The following is a 19,295-nucleotide window of genomic DNA, read 5'->3' as shown; positions in this document are numbered from 1 at the left end:
AAATACCTCAACATGATATTAATTTGGAAGTAGTATATATGAAAAGTATTGAATATTAAGTGAGTAAATTAAAAAATATATCTTACTCATATGTCAATAAAACTGGAAGAAAAAATATATCTTACTCATGCATAAAAATATTAAAGGTTGAGTGAAGTTCTAAAAAAAATTATAACAAATAGATAAGGAAATATCTGACTATACACGTTGGTTTATTTGTCGCTTTTCGATTTTCCGTGATTCTCAGGAGAAAAAATGTGAAATTCTTCAGTCTTACAATATTTTTCCTTTTGATGATTTTAAGCTGCCTCTCTGTAGTGTTTGCTACATGAAGTATCTACTATTTAAAACCCATGGCTAAAGAGTTCAGGGGTTGAGCATTTTGGTTCCTTAAAATATATTGAGGTTATATAGAAAAGGAAGTCTGAACAAAAAGAGAAATATTTTTGTGGCGGGATCAGGTTCCTTTCATGACTCACTCAGTTTTGGGAGGATGTTGGGAAAGGAGAAAGGCCCTTTAGACTGACACTTGGATGATATGGAAAATCCCAAAGTAGGGCCCCTGGTTAATCACGAGCCGGCAGTGAAGTTGTACCTCAATTTGGTTAGTTTCCATGTGTGACATTCCCTTGAGAACCGGCTGCATTATGATCCAATTGGAGACATATGGTGTTGTTGAGAAAAGAGTTAGCAGTTTTCATCTCAGCATGTCAGCTGCCCTTGCATTTTAAGAGAAATACTTTTTTTTTCTTTTAGCATAAAGGACATTTTAAGACACTCTGCTCAGACCCATCACTGAGTAAAGGAATTGCATTGTTAAAGGATTTTCCCCTTATTCATCTTATTTTAATCCAACAGATGGCTACCTATATAGAAGGCATTCAAACTAGATGTGAATTACATGGTTATGAACAAAATAGGTGGAAATTATTGTTGATTGAAGTTTTAATACAAGTCTCAGTTTTTTATGATTCTTCCTTTTTGGAAAAAGACAGTGAAATCCTTCTTGACCTGATTGATTTGAAATTGTTTTAGGTTAACCCATAGAACATACAGCTGACTAATAGAATTTAATGCTAAGGACAAATAAAGTTACTACAAGTCCCCCAAAGATCTGAGCATCCTTCCTTGAATAAGCAGGCTGTGATATTAACCTATCTAATATCATAGCTACAACCCAATGAAAACATTGTGAATAGCAAGAACTTAGTTATGGGTTTCTCTCTCACTTTTATCTTGTGGGACCATGAGAGGCAGAATAATTACACTCAGTTAAAAACTTTTAAGAGATACAACTTTATGCTTCTGAGATTAGCCTTCAACATAATAGAATTGAATATACAATATCGATCATCATCAATACTTGAATTTGCTTATTTATGCTTACTTTGGAAGTCAAATAGAGTTTAATAAAGGCTTCAAATGCTAACCGAAGACATATAATTTTTTTAGTGAAGTATAGTGGATTTACAATGTTATATTAGTTCAGGTACACAGCAAAGTGATTCAGTTATATATATTCTTTTACATATATATATATTCATACATATTTATATTCTTTACAGATTCTTTTTCCTTATAGGTTATTACAAAATATTGAGTATAGTTCCCTGTGTTATACAGTAGGTCCTTGTTTGTTATCTATTTTATATATAGATAAAAACATATAGATATAGCATGTAGTGTGTATATGTTAATCTAACTCCTAATTTATCCCTCCCCCTTCCCCTTTGGTAACCATAAGTTTGTTTTCTATGTCTGTGAGTCTGTTTCTGTTTTGTAAATAAGTTCATTTATATCATTTTCTTTAGATTCCACATATAAATGATATCATATTATATTTGTCTTTCTCTCTCTGGCTTACTTCACTTAGTATGATCATCTCTAGGTCCATCCATGTTGCTGCAAATGGCATTATTTCATCCTTTTTTATGGCTGAGTAGTATTCCATTGTATATACGTACCACATCTGCTTTATCCATTCATCTTTCAATGGATATTTAGGTTGTATCCAGAGAAAACAATAATTCAAAAAGGCACATGCACCCCAACATTCATTGCAGCACTGTTTACAATAGCCAGGACATGGAAGCAACCTAAAGATACAAAATTTTTGATATTTAAATTTGGTGTGGAGTAAAATGACATAATGCAAGAGGCTGGTATTTTGGAAATCACTGAAGTAAAATGACTGCTGGGTTCATTTACTCCGTCACGACAGGGATAATTAAATTTGCGTACGTGCTGTTTGCCTTTCTTGGTCCTCATTGCTTATTTCTTGTAGATGGTTGAAGTCTTCTTTTCAGAAACTCATACCTTAGTTCTATTTTCTGTTCCATCTTGAGGCATGTGAGTAGGATGTCACAATGAGCCCTGATATCTAGTGAATCCTTTGATATTTTCAAAAGAAGTGATGAATTCCTAACTTTTTAAATACTAATGTAGCTTTAGAGAGATGGTCCTTGCTTGTGGGTGCTAATTAAAATCATCTATAATTGATCTGACCACTTGCAATTAAAATAGAACTTTAAAAAATTGTAAAAACCTCAGTGTTTCACTTTATCAAGATTTGGCATTTTGAATTCAGAAATTTGTGGGTTTTTAGAACAGCACATGGATGGTTTCAATGCAGTACTTTAAGGTTGTGTGAACGAGAGACCCACAAGGATCCAAAAACGACCTAAGATCTTTCAGACCCTAAGACAGCTGTGGAAAAGAGTGAGCCTTGCTTCTAACCTCCCTCTAAGCAAGCAGAGAGAAATCGGTACCATATTCACATCCCTTCCTTCTTCATTAGAGATAACTTGGGGAAATGTGCCATTTTTGTTCTGTCACTCTTGACAGTGATTCCTCTTAAAGTAAATGCAAAGTTCATTATTTTCCTGAGATGATGATCTGGTTTCCAAATCCCATCCTGTGTCATTTCTATAGAAGAACAAGATAAAAATCTACATCAACCCAAAACTCTGACATTGATCAGGCTTTCTCTCTCTGAGTTCCTCCTATTTGTTCATAACAGATTTAATTTTAATGAATACATCATGGATTGTTAATGCCTATTACAGCCTCCCAGAACTAGCTCTGTTCACTTTGAATTATAACATTGTCCCCAGATTTTGGCTACCTGGATCATTGAAGCTAGATATACATCAAAGAAAATCTAATTATTTGAATTCTGGTATGTGAGGTACAGGAAATTAACTAAGACCATGTGGCCGTGTTGCTACCAGCAGGTGGGAAGCAGCGGCCAAAGACATGTTAAATAGCGTCAGTCATGTCATTGCTCTGCAGAAAGGGATCATCCGGTATTTTCTCCCTCCCCTAGAGGGAAAAGAAAACACTGTTCCATAAATGTCGCATGTCGTACATATTGATCTTGATGTTTTCTGGACAAAATGAAGCATCATTAGTTGCTTGCTTGCCTGACCCCAGACATTTCTTTGTTCCAAAACAAATTGCACAGCAACTTGTGCAGCCCCAAAGCGTTCCATTTTAAAACCTCTAGCAGAAAGGGTAAGTTCCTGGGCACTTCAGGGATCTGTAGGGCATGAACTAGAAAAGCTCACGTTCAAAGAGCCCGGGAGCACCACGTGGAAAGGCTTCGGCATCTAAGAACATGTATTGACGAGCAGAACATTCAGACTGCTTTGAGGAAAAAGAAATCACGTTTTGCTCTTAAACTAAGCTTTTGCCTGTAAGCACACGTTCTTATCAGTGGAGCAGTCTTTTCAGAAGACAATGGAATAACCCACTTTTAGTATGATTTTATTACTCTTTGGATAATTATATCTAATCCCAGTTGAACTCCAAGAAGTAGGGAAGGGTTGAGAGAGACCTCACCCTATTTGGGGATCTTTTCAATTTTAGCAAATCTTCTGATCAACAGAAATTTGGACAGATGAACCATGTTTTCCTAATCAGTAAAATAAAACTGTGTGCCTTCTTGATCCTTTTTTTTTTTTTAAATTCATTTTTGGCTGCGTTGGGTCTTTGTTGCTGCGCGTGGTCTTTCTCTAGTTGTGGTGAGCAGGGGCTACTCTTCATTGTGGTACGCAGGCTTCTCATTGCGGTAGCTTCTCTTGTTGAGGAGCACAGGCTCTAGGTGCGTGGGCTTCAGTAGTTGTGGCTCGTGGGCTCTAGAACGCAGGCTCAGTAGTTGTGCCACACGGGCTTAGTTGCTCCGCAGCATGTGGGATCTTCCTGGACTCGGGCTCAAACCCGTGTCCCCTGCACTGGCTGGCGGATTCTTAACCACTGCGCCACCAGGGAAGTCCCTGATCCTTTGATATATAATTTTACGATTGTATGTTTATGTAAATAAAAACTGTGTAGGATTTTGGATGTGTATGTGTATTTAGGGGAGCATTCAAGGAAAAATATTTACAGTCTGATAATTTTTTAACGAAAAGGGAAAAAATTAATGTTGTTTGCATAAATTTCAAACTTCCCTCAGAGTAATGTATCAACAATGTACTAAAATGAAATTTAGATTACAATTCTGAATATTTGAGCAACAGACACATTTTTATCAGGGAAAATGTTGCCAACTCTCACAAGCAGTGTTTCCTCAGTGGTACCAGTCTGATAAGTCACAAATGCAACTATAGTTGAGTAAAAGACAGCAAATAGAAAAGTATTATCGTGTACAGTTTAGTAAAAATATATCTCTGATTCTACTCATGAGGAGCACTGCCTAACTCTGAGTTTTTCTTCTTTGTGAAACTAAAGCATCATTTGCATAATAAACTTTGCAAACACCTTGATCCCCAACTGGGCGTTGCCTTAGATTTCACATTAATAAGAGGATTTTTGCAATACTTAGGAGGTACTTTCTGTTGAGCTCTTCATCTTTAATGTTAGTGATGCTTTCTAGATTATTTCTATCTACCAAACACATAGTTGGTTGCTTCATGATGAAACACTGCTGGGGTATTATTAGTGAATTTCACAGAGCAAACTGACCACTTCATAGCCAATAGAGTCTTAGAGGCTGTGAAGTCTATGTTCTTGGCTAATCATTTCTCAGCCTTTCTATGGAGCCATACCTGATACGGTGAAGGTAGTGACAGAGATTATTACATTTTGAAATCTGGATAGTGAGAGGCCAGATAGAGAAGGTACAGGGGATCATCTTCAGGAGATTAAACATGATTGGAATGGGTTTTGAGTCCTGTGCTATAGCCCTCCTCTGCCTGTGATAACAGCTGAGGAAGAGGGGTGCATCCAGGAAGCGTCCCACATCAAGCATCCAGCAAATCTCTCCACTTTTGTAATTCAGGGAAAATCTATAAAATCTATAAAACCTCACTCAACCTGATATGGGTTTTCTGCAAAGTTTGGGGGAGTATCACTCCCTAGTACAACTCTCAATCAATGGGAAATGAGAGTCAGCAGATTCTAGGAGTTTCCCACAGTGGTAACAAGCTTAGTGAGGCACCTTTTATTGGCTTTTCTTTCTTCCCTGACTTTCTTTTCCTTCCCTATTATGTTTCTGCTTCCTGGCCTCAGCTCCCAATTAAACTATCTTGTTCCAGGCTCTGATTTGGGGGAACTCAAATTAAGGAGGGTGATCCAGCAATTGTGGTAGAGAATTATGTTTTGATTGAAAACTTCTGGCCATAGAGGAAGAAAGGAGATACAGCTTAAGTAGTGAAGTGAATTTCCTTGACCGAATATATTGTTTTCATTACTTTATTTTAAACATTTATAGTAGCATTTATGAACCATGTATTAGGGATGATAAAGGTGAATAGTAGTGATCCTATACAGATGGTAGTCAGAGTTTAAAGTTAGCAAGAGAGATGTGTAAGACAATGAGGATGAAGTGCCACCATGACGTGGCTGACCTTTGAAAAACTGCAGACACGAAGAGGTGGGTCATTGATGAAAATGGGGAGAGAATGAGGGCCCAGGAAATAGTCATAATGCCAGCAAAGTGAAGGTGAGGGGTGGGCATAGAAAATCATGACACAGAGAAAAGAATTTGTGAGATTTTGGTCTTGGATAAAGGTAGAGTGGTGGCCGTTGATAATGGGTCCAGTGTGGGAACATCTGGAGTTGATGGAGGTGAAATGATCTTTAGTTGAACAACTGGGCCTTCTGATTAGTATGTTGGGAGGGTTTTCAACAATGTTGTAGATTTCCTCACTAACCTTCACTCTTCCCTTGATCTTCCCTAAAGTTCTAATCTTCATAGGAGAAGGTTAGGGAGGGTGAAGAGTGATTTTTTGTTTATGTATTTGATTCTGAGTTTTCTGAACCAGGGTTTTGTTTAGTTGTTTTATTTGTTTTTATTATTGTTGTTGCTTCAAGTGCTATTGTTTAGCTCAGTGTAGATTCTCAGTAAATGTTCTTTAAAGTTGATGCACAATTCCATGAATTGAATAACCCTCATACTTATATTTGTTTTTAATGGAATTCCTGAGGATATATGGGGGATGCCCACCTTCTGTGTCATCAACAAACTTGGAGGAAAACATTGAGAGAAATCTTTAAATCTTTTCTTAATTTCTGACAAAAATTCTCTACAACACATTTGTATATCTAAAAGAGAGAGAGAGCTACATATTCACAAGAAAAAGAAACTTAATTTGATTGAGAAAGATTCTAGTTGCTTTTTAAAAAGCCTCATTTTCCAGGACTGCTTTCCAAGGTGTTATGCTGGTAATCAAATTGTTATTTCTTTAAAGAACTCATTCTTGAATGGGACAATGATGAATTCTGCTTTCCGACACAGAAAATAATATTGCCTGATTTATGTTGAAATAATGTCTAGATCTTAACTTCTTGCCACTGGATCTAGTTAGGCACTATTACTATGCTGTACTTTTTTTTTTTCTTTTTTCACATAAAAGTGTGACTATCTTGAGAATAAACAGAAAAGAGAGTTTCTTGGTCTATGCTTTTATTCCTTTTGGCATAAAGTCACTTCTCTCTGCCTATAGGAAGTACTGCATTGGCTTATTATTCCTATTATAATATGATATATAATACAATATGTAGTGTTTAATCAATATGATATGGACAATATGTTTTGCTGGCCATATATTTTCTATAATTATGTATAAGCACCAATGAATAGTAGCAGAATTTGTCTAGAGTCTGCACTTGGCTCCAGAATCTGATTTTTTTTAATCAAAATTTCATGGAACTGAGAAGAGGGATGAAGAGGTTTTCTATACATCTCCAGAATCACGAACCATCTTCGTCTATTTTTATGTAAAATAATAACTCCATTCAGGTCTTCAAAAATTTCTGCATTGAAGATTTCACAGTAAAGGCTTACAAGGGAATTCCCTGGCGGTCCAGTGGTTAGGACTTTGCGCTTCGACTGCAGGGCACCCAGGTTCCATACCTAGTTGGCGAACTAGAATGTCACATGCCACACAGCGCAGCCAAAAAAATAACTTACAAAATAAATTACAAAGCCTTAATTTTATTCCTAAAATGATGTTGGGCTTTGCCTTCTGTCAGCATTGCTAATGAGTAGTTAAACCATGAGTGTCTGTCCGAATGAGTCCTATTAGCAAGCAAAGAGGTTTGAGTAGCTTAAGACCAATTAAGACACAAGCCATAGAAACCAAGCTCTGAATAATTAAGTGCTTAGTGCATTTCCACATCTAGAGTTTCATTTAATAGGATCGATTTAAAAATACCAATTTTTCTAACCAATTTTTGGATAAATGGATAGTAGCCTGAATTAAATTCTCGCCACTCTCTCCTCGTAACTATCAAGAAGCCTGCCATGTACACAGCTCACTATTTATGATCTAATTTTTTAGAATGAAAAGTCTGCAAAGTTTAAGAAAATATTTTAAGAGGAATATAAATGAAAACGCTCATTGAGAGCTCTGAACCAGCCATCATTTATCTTATAACTGTTTCCTCTGATTTCTTACCTCTTTAAGCCTATGAATGATGAATCAATTAGTTTATTTATTATTTTAGTCATTTTTCATTACAGAAGAAGAAATCTTTCAAAGGATATTGGCATGTTTTTGATCTTTTTTTAGAATTCATATATTTCAAAGACATATTTATCCAATTAGATTGTATATTTTTCTAAGAAAAAACTTTAATGTTTATCTTTCCCTTTTCCTCAAACAACTCATAAACTATTTGAATGTAAAGACTGCACCTTGGTGTTCATGTTTCAAGCATCTAACCCAAAGCCTGTCACAGAAGAGTACCAATAATTATTTGTTAAATGAGTCAATATCTACTTGTGATAGGCAGAATCATGCCCCTCCTCCCCCAAAGAACTCTAAGACCTAATCCCCATTCCCTGTGAATATGGCAAAAGAATTAAGGTTGCAGATGGAATTAAGGTTGCTAATAAACTGACCTGAAAGTAGGGAAGTTATTCTGAGTAGGCCCAGTGTAATCACAGGGGTCCTTAAAAGTGGAGGAGGGGACAGGACAGGAGCTCAGAGGGATGCAATAGAAGGACTTGAGCCACCACTGCTGGCCTTAAAGATGAAGCAATGTGGGCAGCTAGCCTCTGGAATATGAAAAAAACAAGAAATTGGATTCTCCCCTAGAACCTCCAGGAAGGAACTCAGCCCTGTTGACACCATGATTTTATCCCAGTGGAATGTGTGTCAAACTTCTGACCTACAGTAGTATAAATTAGTGAATTTGTATTATTATATACCCCCATGTTTTTTGTTAATTTGTTATAGCAGTAACATAAAACTAATAGACTAGTATAGAACTTATTTCAACTGAATATCGTCCAAACTGTTTCTAAATTACGTTATAAACAGCCTCTAGAGAAATTTCTTAGTTTCTCGTATTTTTAACTTTCTTTGTATTATTTGGTGGCTTGTATGTTAAACAGGAAAAACTATCCTGTTAATTATTTTGACTTTAGAGTTTCTTTATACCTTCTCATAAAGATATATTAGAATGGAAGACTGTTAAACATCCAAAAAGAGAGTCTTTGGAGATGGGTGATAAGGTATCAGAGAACATTTTCACTTTTTATTGAAGTATAGTTGATTTACAATGTTGTGCTAATTTCTGCTGTACAGGAAAACAACTGAGTTATACACATATATACATTCTCTTTTATATTCTTTTCCATTATGGCTTATCCCAGGAGATTGGATATAGTTCCCTGTGCTATATAGTAGGACCTTGTTGTTTATCCATCCTAGTATAATAATTTGCATCTGCTAACCCCAAACTCCCACTCCATCCCTCTCCTCACCCCCTCCCCCTTGGCAGCCACAAGTCTGTCCTCTATATCCACGAGTCTGTTTCCATTTTGTAGATAGGTTCATTTGTGTCATATTTTAGATTCCACATATAAGTGGTATCATATGGTATTTGTCTTTCTCTTTCTGACTTACTTCACTTAGTATGATAATCTCTAGTTACATCCGTGTTGCTGCAAATGGCATTATTTCGTTCTTTTTCATGGCTGAGTAGTATTCCATTGTATATATGTACCACATCTTCTTTGTCCATTCATCTGTCAATGGACATTAAGGTTGTTTCCATGTCTTGGCCATTGTGAATGGTGCTGCTGTGAACATAGGGGTGCAGGTATAGAGAACGTTATTTTTGACCTAAAGAAATCAAATATCATTCAAACCATTTGTTTCTGTAAAATGTGCCAGGAAAAGTATACCACTGTAATCTAAATTCATGCAAATGTGTACCTCTTAACTCTCAACCCTAATATTTGCTTTCAGTAATTGCTGTTATTTAAAAAAAATCATTAGGGTTTAGAAGAGCTCAAAGAGGTTATAAAGCTGATATCAGCCTTGAGTTTTAGGTGATTATATCTAAAGCATATATGATGCCCCATTCTGGCTCACTGTCCCATGAAATGAAGAGTGCCCTAAAGCTCTGAATAGGTGAGTCCCATAGGAAAGCTTAGTTTTGAGACATAAGTAGAAGTTCAGGGAGATAATTATCAATATTTATTAAGTGTTAACACGATATACAGTTGGCCCTTGAGCAACCCCCGGGGTTGGGGCACTAACCCTTCTCGCAGTTGAAAATCCTTGTATAACTTATAGTTTGTTCTCTGCATATGTAGTTCCTCCATATCTGCAGTCCTACATCCATGGATTGAATCAACCTCGGATTGTGTAGTACTACAGTATTTCAATTTACTCTTGAAAAAATTCCAAGTATAAGTGGACCCGCCCAGTTCAAACCTGTGTTATTCAAGGATCAACTGTATATTCTTATTATTCAAGTGCTTAAATTTGTATTGATTTAAGTGCTTCTTATTATTCACAGGATTAAAATACTTTCAGGGAATTTACAAAAATATATTTCTCAGCCAAAGATGTATTACAGTTCTGTAGCAAGATTAGGGGGCTGTAAATAGGGTCATTTTCTCTTGAACTGAGAGTGGGACTTATTTTGGACCGGAAGTTGATCAAATAGTGTACTGTCACTGAAATGTCCTAAAGTAAAAGACTCAGCAGTTTAAGTTGATTTCTAGCTGTTTGGTGTTAGAGCAGATGTTAGCCCTCCCAGGGTGCTTGCCTGACTTCCATCAGCCAGCACCTACATCTCTCTTTCTAGGTGGGCTGCCCTCAGGCTGGGGGAGCCTGGTTTGCTGATGCACAATGAGAGTTAGAAGTATCTAGGAAGTCCCATCCCCCTGATGGGGGCAGCCCTTAAACAATGATTGACAGGAGTTGAGCTCTCTGCATCCCAGTTCTTTTGTTCCTGATGAGAACACCCTGATATACCCTATACTATCTCCACAGTTTCCCTGACTTACCTGGACATACACATACTAGACACACGCTAAGTAAAGTAGCAATTGTTGATAGTTATCAGGCTTCTCTGCAAAAAGCAAGGACAGTTTCACTATTGATAAGACCTTTGTAGTGGTGGATAGAATTGCAATCCTGTGTAATGTGAGTGAGTAGGTTACTGGTGGGTAGCACGATTTAGCTGATCCCACTGTGTCTTGATAAAGGTACATCCCAAAGAATCAAAATCGTACCAATATAAAAGATAATGGGGTTTTAATACAAGCATTCCTAACAAAGCACAAAAGCATAGAAATCAAATATTGAAACTATTTTTTATGAGCAATAACTTTAAGATGGTGTGGTGTATTTGAACCAAATGGTGGTCCAGAGACCTGTGGGGTCCCTGAGATTCTTTCCCTTTCTGGTGGTCTGCAAGGTCAACATATTTTCATAATACTGGCATATTGTTTGCCTTTTTTACTCTGATTCTCTCATGAGCATAGAGTTGAGTTTCCCAGAGGCTACGTGATGTATGATATGGCAACAGATTGAATGCAGAAGCAGATATTAGAATCCAGCTGTCTTCTATTAAGCCCAAAATTACAGAGATTTGCACAAATATAAAACAAGGCCACTCTTGTGTTTATTTATTTTGTTTTTGAATATTTTTTATAAAAATATATCACTTGTGGTATCATGTGATTTTTTAAAATTTTTTATTGGAGTATAGTTGATTTACAATGTTGTATCAGTTTCAGGTGTACAGCAAAGTGAATCAGTTATACATATACCTATATCCACTCTTTTTTAAGATTCTTTTCCTGTATAGGCCATTACAGAGTATTGAGTAGAGTTCCCTGTGCTATACTTATATACTTATTAGTTATCTTAGGTCCTTATTAGTTATCTATTTTATATAGTAGTGTGTATATGTCAGTCCCAATCTCCCAATTTATCCCTGCCCCCCCTTACCCCCTGTTAACCATGTTTGTTTTCTACGTCTGTATTTTAAAATAAATTAATAAGGAAACATCTAAAGTTCTGGGTTTTTTAATGGTAAATATAAATAGATTTAACCTATGTAAGCAAAAGCTCTTGGGAGGGCTTCCCCGGTGGCGCAGTGGTTGAGAGTCCGCCTGCCGATAAAGGGGACACGGGTTTTTGCCCCGGTCCGGGAAGATCCCACATGCCGCGGAGTGGCTAGGCCCATGAGCCATGGCCGCTGAGCCTGCGGGTCCGGAGCCTGTGCTCCACAACGGGAGAGGCCGCAACAGTGAGAGGCCCGCGTACTGCAAAAAATAATAATAATAAATTTAAAAAAAGCTCTTTGGAGTCTTTAATAATTGTTAAGAGTGTAAAGAGGTCCTGAAGCAAACATATAAACAATCAACAAACAAAACTTAACAACTTTGAATGTCCCTGATATAGAGTGAAACTCAAGATTCAAGTCCTTTCATCTTCTCAGAATTAGAAAAGACTAATGAAGATAGCAATATCAAGATGAAGTTTAAAATATCCTCTCATCTTTCTAATCTTATGTGGAAAAACTGGATGTGTTCTGGAACACTATTTTAAGTGGAATGATTAGGAAATACACTGCTATTAAATGAGTTACACAATTACTTTTTGGAAGCAAGCATACAGATTCCTTAATTTATAGTGAGTCTTTTGTTTTTCAAATGCAGAGGCAATGGTTATGCTTCTAAACATATGCTTCATCATTTTATTAGCAAATAGTATATTGTTTGACCGAGTACATGAATGTTTTGTTGGAACAATGTGCATACACAGCACGTGTGGTGTGCACGGTTGTGGGAATGGAACTGTGTGATATGTGAGTGGCACGTGAGTCTGTCAGAACTTAGGGAGAGTTTAAGGGTAATATTTAAGAGCCAGAAGGCTAACCACAGATATGACATAGGAGTTCTGTTATCATCATAAGAACTGCTAATTTCACATAGTGCTTGTCTTCCAGCTGGACTGTACTTTGGAGTTCTACCCACCATGTGGGATGCATCTTACAGACTTCCAGGTTTGCTAGTTGAAGTAAATAATAACAGTAGTATAATAACAATAACACATAACTAATTGAACACTGTATACTTTTAGTTTTCACATATATATTTTTTTAATTTTCAGAAATGGTAGTCTCCTGTTCCAGAGTCCCAAAATCATGATTCTTTTAAGCTTATTGCCTTTTAACCTAATATAAAAGATCTCTAAGGAAAGTAGTTACCTAGTCATCTTTAGTAATTGGTTATCATTTTAACCCAATGAATTCATGTAAGAGATAAAAGAATGTAAGATACAATTTCTCCTGTAATTTATTTTGAAAAGACACAACTTAACATTTGTTGACATCCTTTGACAGCCTCATCACTTTTCTCATCCCAAGGACAAGTGTTTTTCCTTTTTGCTGCATGTATGATGGTAAAGAAAAGTGCAACATCCACTTGCTTGAGAGCCTCCTGGCTGGGGTGCTCTTTTCCTCTGTGAATTTACTTGGCGGGAGAACATATTCTATAGAGAAAACCATCTTCTCCCTTGGAGACTAATGGATCTCGGTTTGACTTTTGGTTCTGTCTCTTGTTACTTTTGAATATGGGCAAGTTATTTAGTCTCTTGCCAGGCTCGTCAAGGACCCTAATGTTTCCATTAAGTGTTTATAATGCCTTCTTTACCGAAGTGTTGCTAGAATTAACTGAGAGATTTTGTGCAGCTCCACAAAAGTTCTGGCAGGAAATGGTAGATATTCTCATTATAGGTAGCATCTGTTTGCATCATAAGAATCATTTCATCAACATCCACTCTCTAGGCTGGAAATATAATTTCACTTTTGAACTCTATGAACTATAATCATTGATGGACATTATCTAGTACATGGACTGTATAAGGTATACCTCTCTTAGAGCTAGGTTAAGACTACCCTTCAATTTCCAAACTTCTTCACACATATCTCATTCTAGAATACTGTCCAATTAATTAAGTGTCTCAGCGGGAGCTCAACAGTTCTCTAGGAGGGTTAGAAAAAGTAGCGCACCAGATATATATTTACCTGAAATTTGCTGTGGTGACCCCCAATTCATAAATACTGGTCACACTTCTGATAGAACCAAGACAGTCGTGTTAATGCAGAGGGTCATTATTTTAGGTAAAACAGCTGTAAAAACGAATGACCTCAAACCTCTTGTAATCATTTCTTGGCGTATCTTTGCACCTCCAGTTCACAGGTCCTAGGATCCCCCTCTACCCTAATTTCCCAAAGAAATCCTGCTCAAAAGTAAATATAACATTTTTGATGTAGATTTTCCTGATTTCCAACTTCTCTGTTCTTAAATTTCACTGCATCCCATTGAATTGTTTTCTCCTATATTGGGTATCCATTTGTGATATAAAGCCTCGTGTGACAATTGCTGTCTACTTGCCTTATCCCACTGGATGGCAGAAGTATGCCTTTTTTAATCCTTATATCTCCTCCAATGTCTAGCATTTAAACATAGGAGATGCTTAATATAGATACACTGAATTTAATTTTAAAACATTGAGCCCATTATTCCAGTGTGATTTCTTAATACTGTCTTAATAATGCATTCCATCAGTAAATACTTATAAAGTGAATATAGAAGCTATCAACTATGACAATTCCATATAGAAATATTTTGCATAATATGTTCCTTTTTGTAAATTTTAAAACATTTAAATCTCAAAAGCTTTCATTGGTTGGAAGTCAGTGTTCAAAAATACAACTATCCTTTTCTTTCTCATAAAGGTTAAATTATCTCTCCATTCTACACCCTACTACATCCGATTAAAAAAACAAAAAAGTAATGGGCTATGAAATATAAAAGAAGCAAAAAGAATATAAAATAAATGTGTTAGAACACCAAACATCCTGTTGGATTTTACAATTAATTCTACAACTAACAACAGACCTACTGTCTTTTACATACAATCCTTTGAGAACACAGCTCTAGCCCTTTCAAAGGTTTCTCTCTTCCTAAAGTTCCTGCAGCTTCTGTCCTTGTCGTGCATAGGGGCCACAGTGCCCCATGCCATCAGCAGAATGGACTCATTAACCTTTCTGATGATTTGAACTGTCGTTTGAATAAATATTTATACCCTTTTCCCCTGATGGCTTAATGAAGTCCTTTATCAATAGCACGAAGAGCTTCTCCCCTTGACCTTTGTCACCTGTTCGTTCAGAAAATTTTTATCAAGCTGTTTTGTTTACATTGTTAATCCCTCGCTGCCTTAGGTTTGGCACAGAAACATATTCATTCTGGATTTAGTGGAATTATTTTACACTCTTTTGGCTTCTGCAAAGAAAATAATTTCTGTCTTTGGGTTTCCTGTTTTAACTTTAGGATATAAACATTTCCAATTTCTGAATATTTGTCTTTCGGTTTCTTGTCTGCCTGTGGAGTATTTCTCTTGATATTCTTTGTATGTGATTACTTCAATTTCACTTTTTGATAACCGTATCTCCTACAAGATACAGTTAGAGGAGGTGTTAGCGAACACTATGGAGGTAATCAAACCAATATATGCGTGTATCAAACAGACACTTTGAACACCTAAGCTAAATTTACATGTTACATGTCAATTAAATCTCAATAAAGCTGGGGGAAGAAAAGATAGAGCCAAGAAATGCCTCTGTTTCCCTGTTCCCACGTTCTATCAATGAACACTTCTTTTATGAGGAGAATAAAGGGGGGTTACTATATGCCAAACATTGTGCTTAGTGCATTATGGATTATTCTGTTTTATTCTCAAAGTGCCCTTCGGAAAAAGGCACTGTTCCATTTTGCAGATGCGAAGGCTGAGACTTACAGAATTTATGTAAATTGCTCAGACTCACACATAGTAAGTGGGCTGATTGATCCCAGGATTAATTTCTGCCACTTACTGGATATGTGACTTGGACAAGTTACTTAACCTCTCTGTGCCTCAATTTTCTCATCAGCAAAATGGAGATAATCATAGTTCCTTTCTGTACTATCATCGTGAGGTGGCTGTGGATTAAATAAGTTAACACCTATATATTGAACTCTTGGAATGTTCCCGGTAAATACTAAGTGCTTTTTAGGTGTAAGTAGCACTTAGTTATACTGTCATAATGTTTTTTCTTGGATGGAAAGGGGAAGTACTATAGGAGAGGAAATCCCATAACTCTTCCTCTATGTATGTTTTCCCTCCATTCCCAAACTTGGAGGACCATGTTTCTTCTTTATTTGCTAAATAAGATGAGTATTAATATTCTGTATTGGGTTAAGTGTTTTATTCCTTTAGTACATTTGAAGCCTTCCTCTTTGAGATTCAGTTGCTCACTTCAATACTTATTCTAGCTTTTAGAGGAGTAGAAATATTTGGCCATCACTTTCAGCAAACCATGTACTTCATTTTTATACTAGTGTTTAATAAGTGGTTCTCTTGTTATAAAGGAGAGGTAACCTATTTATAGAAACTTCCTTTGGAGAAACCATCTTTCTTCAAAAACTAAGCTGTAGAATGATTATTTTCTTTTATTTTTGCTGTTTTGAGTTGTATATAAAGTTTGAGAGCTGGGTCCAGAAGAAAAGGCAGATTGCTAAAAAGCCTCAATTAGAGGAATTACAGACTTGTTTTTTTCTCCTCTATGGTATCCTCTCATTGGATGGACCAAAGAAGCAATGGAAACTGAATGAGACCTGATAATGCTTTTTATTCCCTGTATTCCAAAGATACTGGAGAAAGTATCTTGCTTTCAGTACTGTTTCCAGGCTGAAAAGTACCACTTAGAAAAGCAATTACTACAGGTACCTAATTCAAAGAACTGAATAGAATTCCTTTTGTGGTTACAAAGGGGCTATGAATCTCAAAGTCATAAAGAATATCTACTGGATTGAAAAAATTTCTAGCAATCCTAGATTAAGGCCAAAAAATCAAAATCTCAATGACATGTTAGAAAATCTGTATAGTTTAATGACTGGAGGCACAAAAAGATGGTACTTTAAAGCCTGGTTTATCTGATGGTAATTCAATGTCCTTTACACTAGTAGACATTTAATATTTTTTCTTTATTTATTAAGCAAATATTTTTAATTTGAGTGTAAAGTAGACCTAGGAATACGTTTCCAGGGTGAGGAATAAACATACAGTGGAAGAAGAGTAATGAAGCGGCCAGAGAATGGGGGTAAAAGGAGGGAATGAGCAATTCCACTTGGAGGAGAGATGCCCAGATCAGATCTTGATGAATACTTTGAATTGAATAGAACTAGCTGGGGCTGGTTTGGTCTGATTGGGCTTAAACTAGGTACTTGGGTTAAGTTCCATATAGTTAGATTTTTTAGAAACCTGAAGTTGATCAATTTTATTTTTAACTAAGTGCTTCTATATTAAAGATATTAAGCATTTGTCTATCACATTTCTTACAAGTGTTTTTACCTAGTTTACTGTTTAACTTCCATTTTTTAAAAAAATAGTTTAATTTTTATGTGAAATAAAGTAATCTTCTCCACTATATCTTTTTAAAAAAACTTTGAATGTAAGAGATTTCATTAGCATTCACTTCTGTATCTTTTACTTTTCCTCTACATTTAACTTGTTAGTGTATTTGGTATCAACTAAGTATCTAAATTGATTATTTAACAAGGTATCTCATCAGTACTTAGAAATTAATGCATCCCTTGCACATATTTGATATTACCTTTCCCTGTGCTAGGTTAATTACCTGTGGTATGTGTGCTTACATTGCACAAGGGTCACAATAGTACACGTATCTGACATTATACTGTATCTCATAGAGCTAGACCCTCCTCTAGATCTTACTTTCAGATTTTTATTTTTTATTTATTTTTATTTATTCATTTTTTTAAGCATCTTTTTTGGAGTATAATTGCTTGACAATGGTGTGTTAGTTTCCGTTTTATAACAAAGTGAATCAGCTATACATATATACATATATCCCCATATCTCCTCTCTCTTGCATCTCCCTCCCACCCTCCCTATCCCACCCCTCTAGGTGGTCACATACTTGAGGACACGAGGAAGGGGAAGGGTAAGCTGGGACGAAGTGAGAGAGTGTCATGGACATATATACACTACCAAATGTAAAATAGACAGCTAGTGGGAAGCAGCCACATAGCACAGGGAGATCAGATTTTTATTTTTTAGTTTTAGCTATTTTGCTGCCAGACCTACTTTAAAATCAGTTTTGTCACACTGTCTCCAAAATGAAAATCACATACATAGTTCCTGAAAACTCCCTTATCCTTCCCCTTTGTAGTCAAACCCTCCCTTTCCCCTTTAGTCATTGGAAACCACGACTTTGTTTTCCATCCCCGTAGTTTTGCCTTTTGGAGAATGCTCTATAAATGCAATCATACAGTGTGGAGTCTTCTAAATCTGCCTTCCTTCTCTTAGCCTAAGGATTTAAAGTCCATGCATGCTGTTGAGTGATCATTAGTTCACTTCTTGTTATTGCTGTGTAGTATTTCTTTGAGTTGTTGTGCCTCATTTTGTTTATTCTTCAGTTGAAAGGCAGATAAGTTTTTTGAAACTAGATATGACAAAGTACCCATTTTTGATGTCAAATCAGTGTCTTTTTTGGGGGGGAGGGGGGTACTATTAATTGGGAGTGGATCCTGGATTTTATGTAACACGTGGAGTAATCACTATCTAATCCTTGACTTGTTGTCTCTTTCGTAGCTAAATTTTAAAATACTAAGCCGTTTATTTTCCTGGAAAATTTAAAACTTGACTATGATGGATTATTTTTTCAATGTACATTTGGTTTATGTTATATTTTGAGTTGGTAATATGTACAAATAGTTACAACATTCAAAAGAACTTCACAGTGAAAAATAGTTTCTCTCCCTTTCCTGCAGTGGTCACCCTAGTTTTCTCCCTAGAAGAACTGGTGTCAACATTTCTTGTGTTTCCAGAGGCTGTTCATGAATACCAAACATTTAGATTTTCACTCCAATGGTAGCAAGTAGACACTCTCTTCTAAACCTTGATATTTTTCACTGAACAAGGTACCTTCAGATTTATTCTTCACAGTGCAAGGAAAGCTGTTTCACTATTTTTGATGGTTGTATAGTATACCATTTTATTGATACACAGTGATTTTTATAAAAATGTTCAAAGTTCCTTACTTATGAATATCTAGGTTGTTTTTTTAATCCTTTTCTATTACAAATAGCACAGAAATGAACATTGATATTCGTACCCTTTTCACATAAATGCAACATATCTACAGGAAAAATATGGAAAGTGGACTTGGTAGGTAAAGTAATACTTTCTTGCTTATTAGATTTTGATCAATTTTGCCAAATTGCTCCTCTCATAGGTTATCCTGAGCCCCACTCACACCAGTCAGTATAAGAAGTTCTTTCTCCTGACACCTCGGCCAGTATAATGGTTATGAATCTTTTTCTTAGCTAATATAACAGGTGATGTTTTACCATATTGTAGTCTTAAGAGTAATAAAAGAAATGTAAATGAAGGTTGAGCATCTTTGCATGTGTTTAGAGCTTTGATATTTCCTCTTTTTGAACTCTGTTCATATTGTTTGTCCAGTTTTCAACTGGC

At 36.1% G+C, this 19,295-nt stretch overlaps 1 protein-coding gene across 3 annotated transcripts in view; it reads left to right on the top strand.

Annotated features, from left to right (window-relative positions):
* Positions 1-19,295, top strand: part of RBMS3 (RNA binding motif single stranded interacting protein 3) — a 690,034-nt gene that overhangs the window by 489,747 nt on the left and 180,992 nt on the right. The window lies entirely within an intron of this gene.

This window comes from Globicephala melas, chromosome 11, assembly GCF_963455315.2.
Source record: "Globicephala melas chromosome 11, mGloMel1.2, whole genome shotgun sequence".
In the NCBI taxonomy this organism is placed as follows: domain Eukaryota; kingdom Metazoa; phylum Chordata; class Mammalia; order Artiodactyla; family Delphinidae; genus Globicephala; species Globicephala melas.
This window is presented reverse-complemented; position numbering and strand designations above follow the sequence as displayed.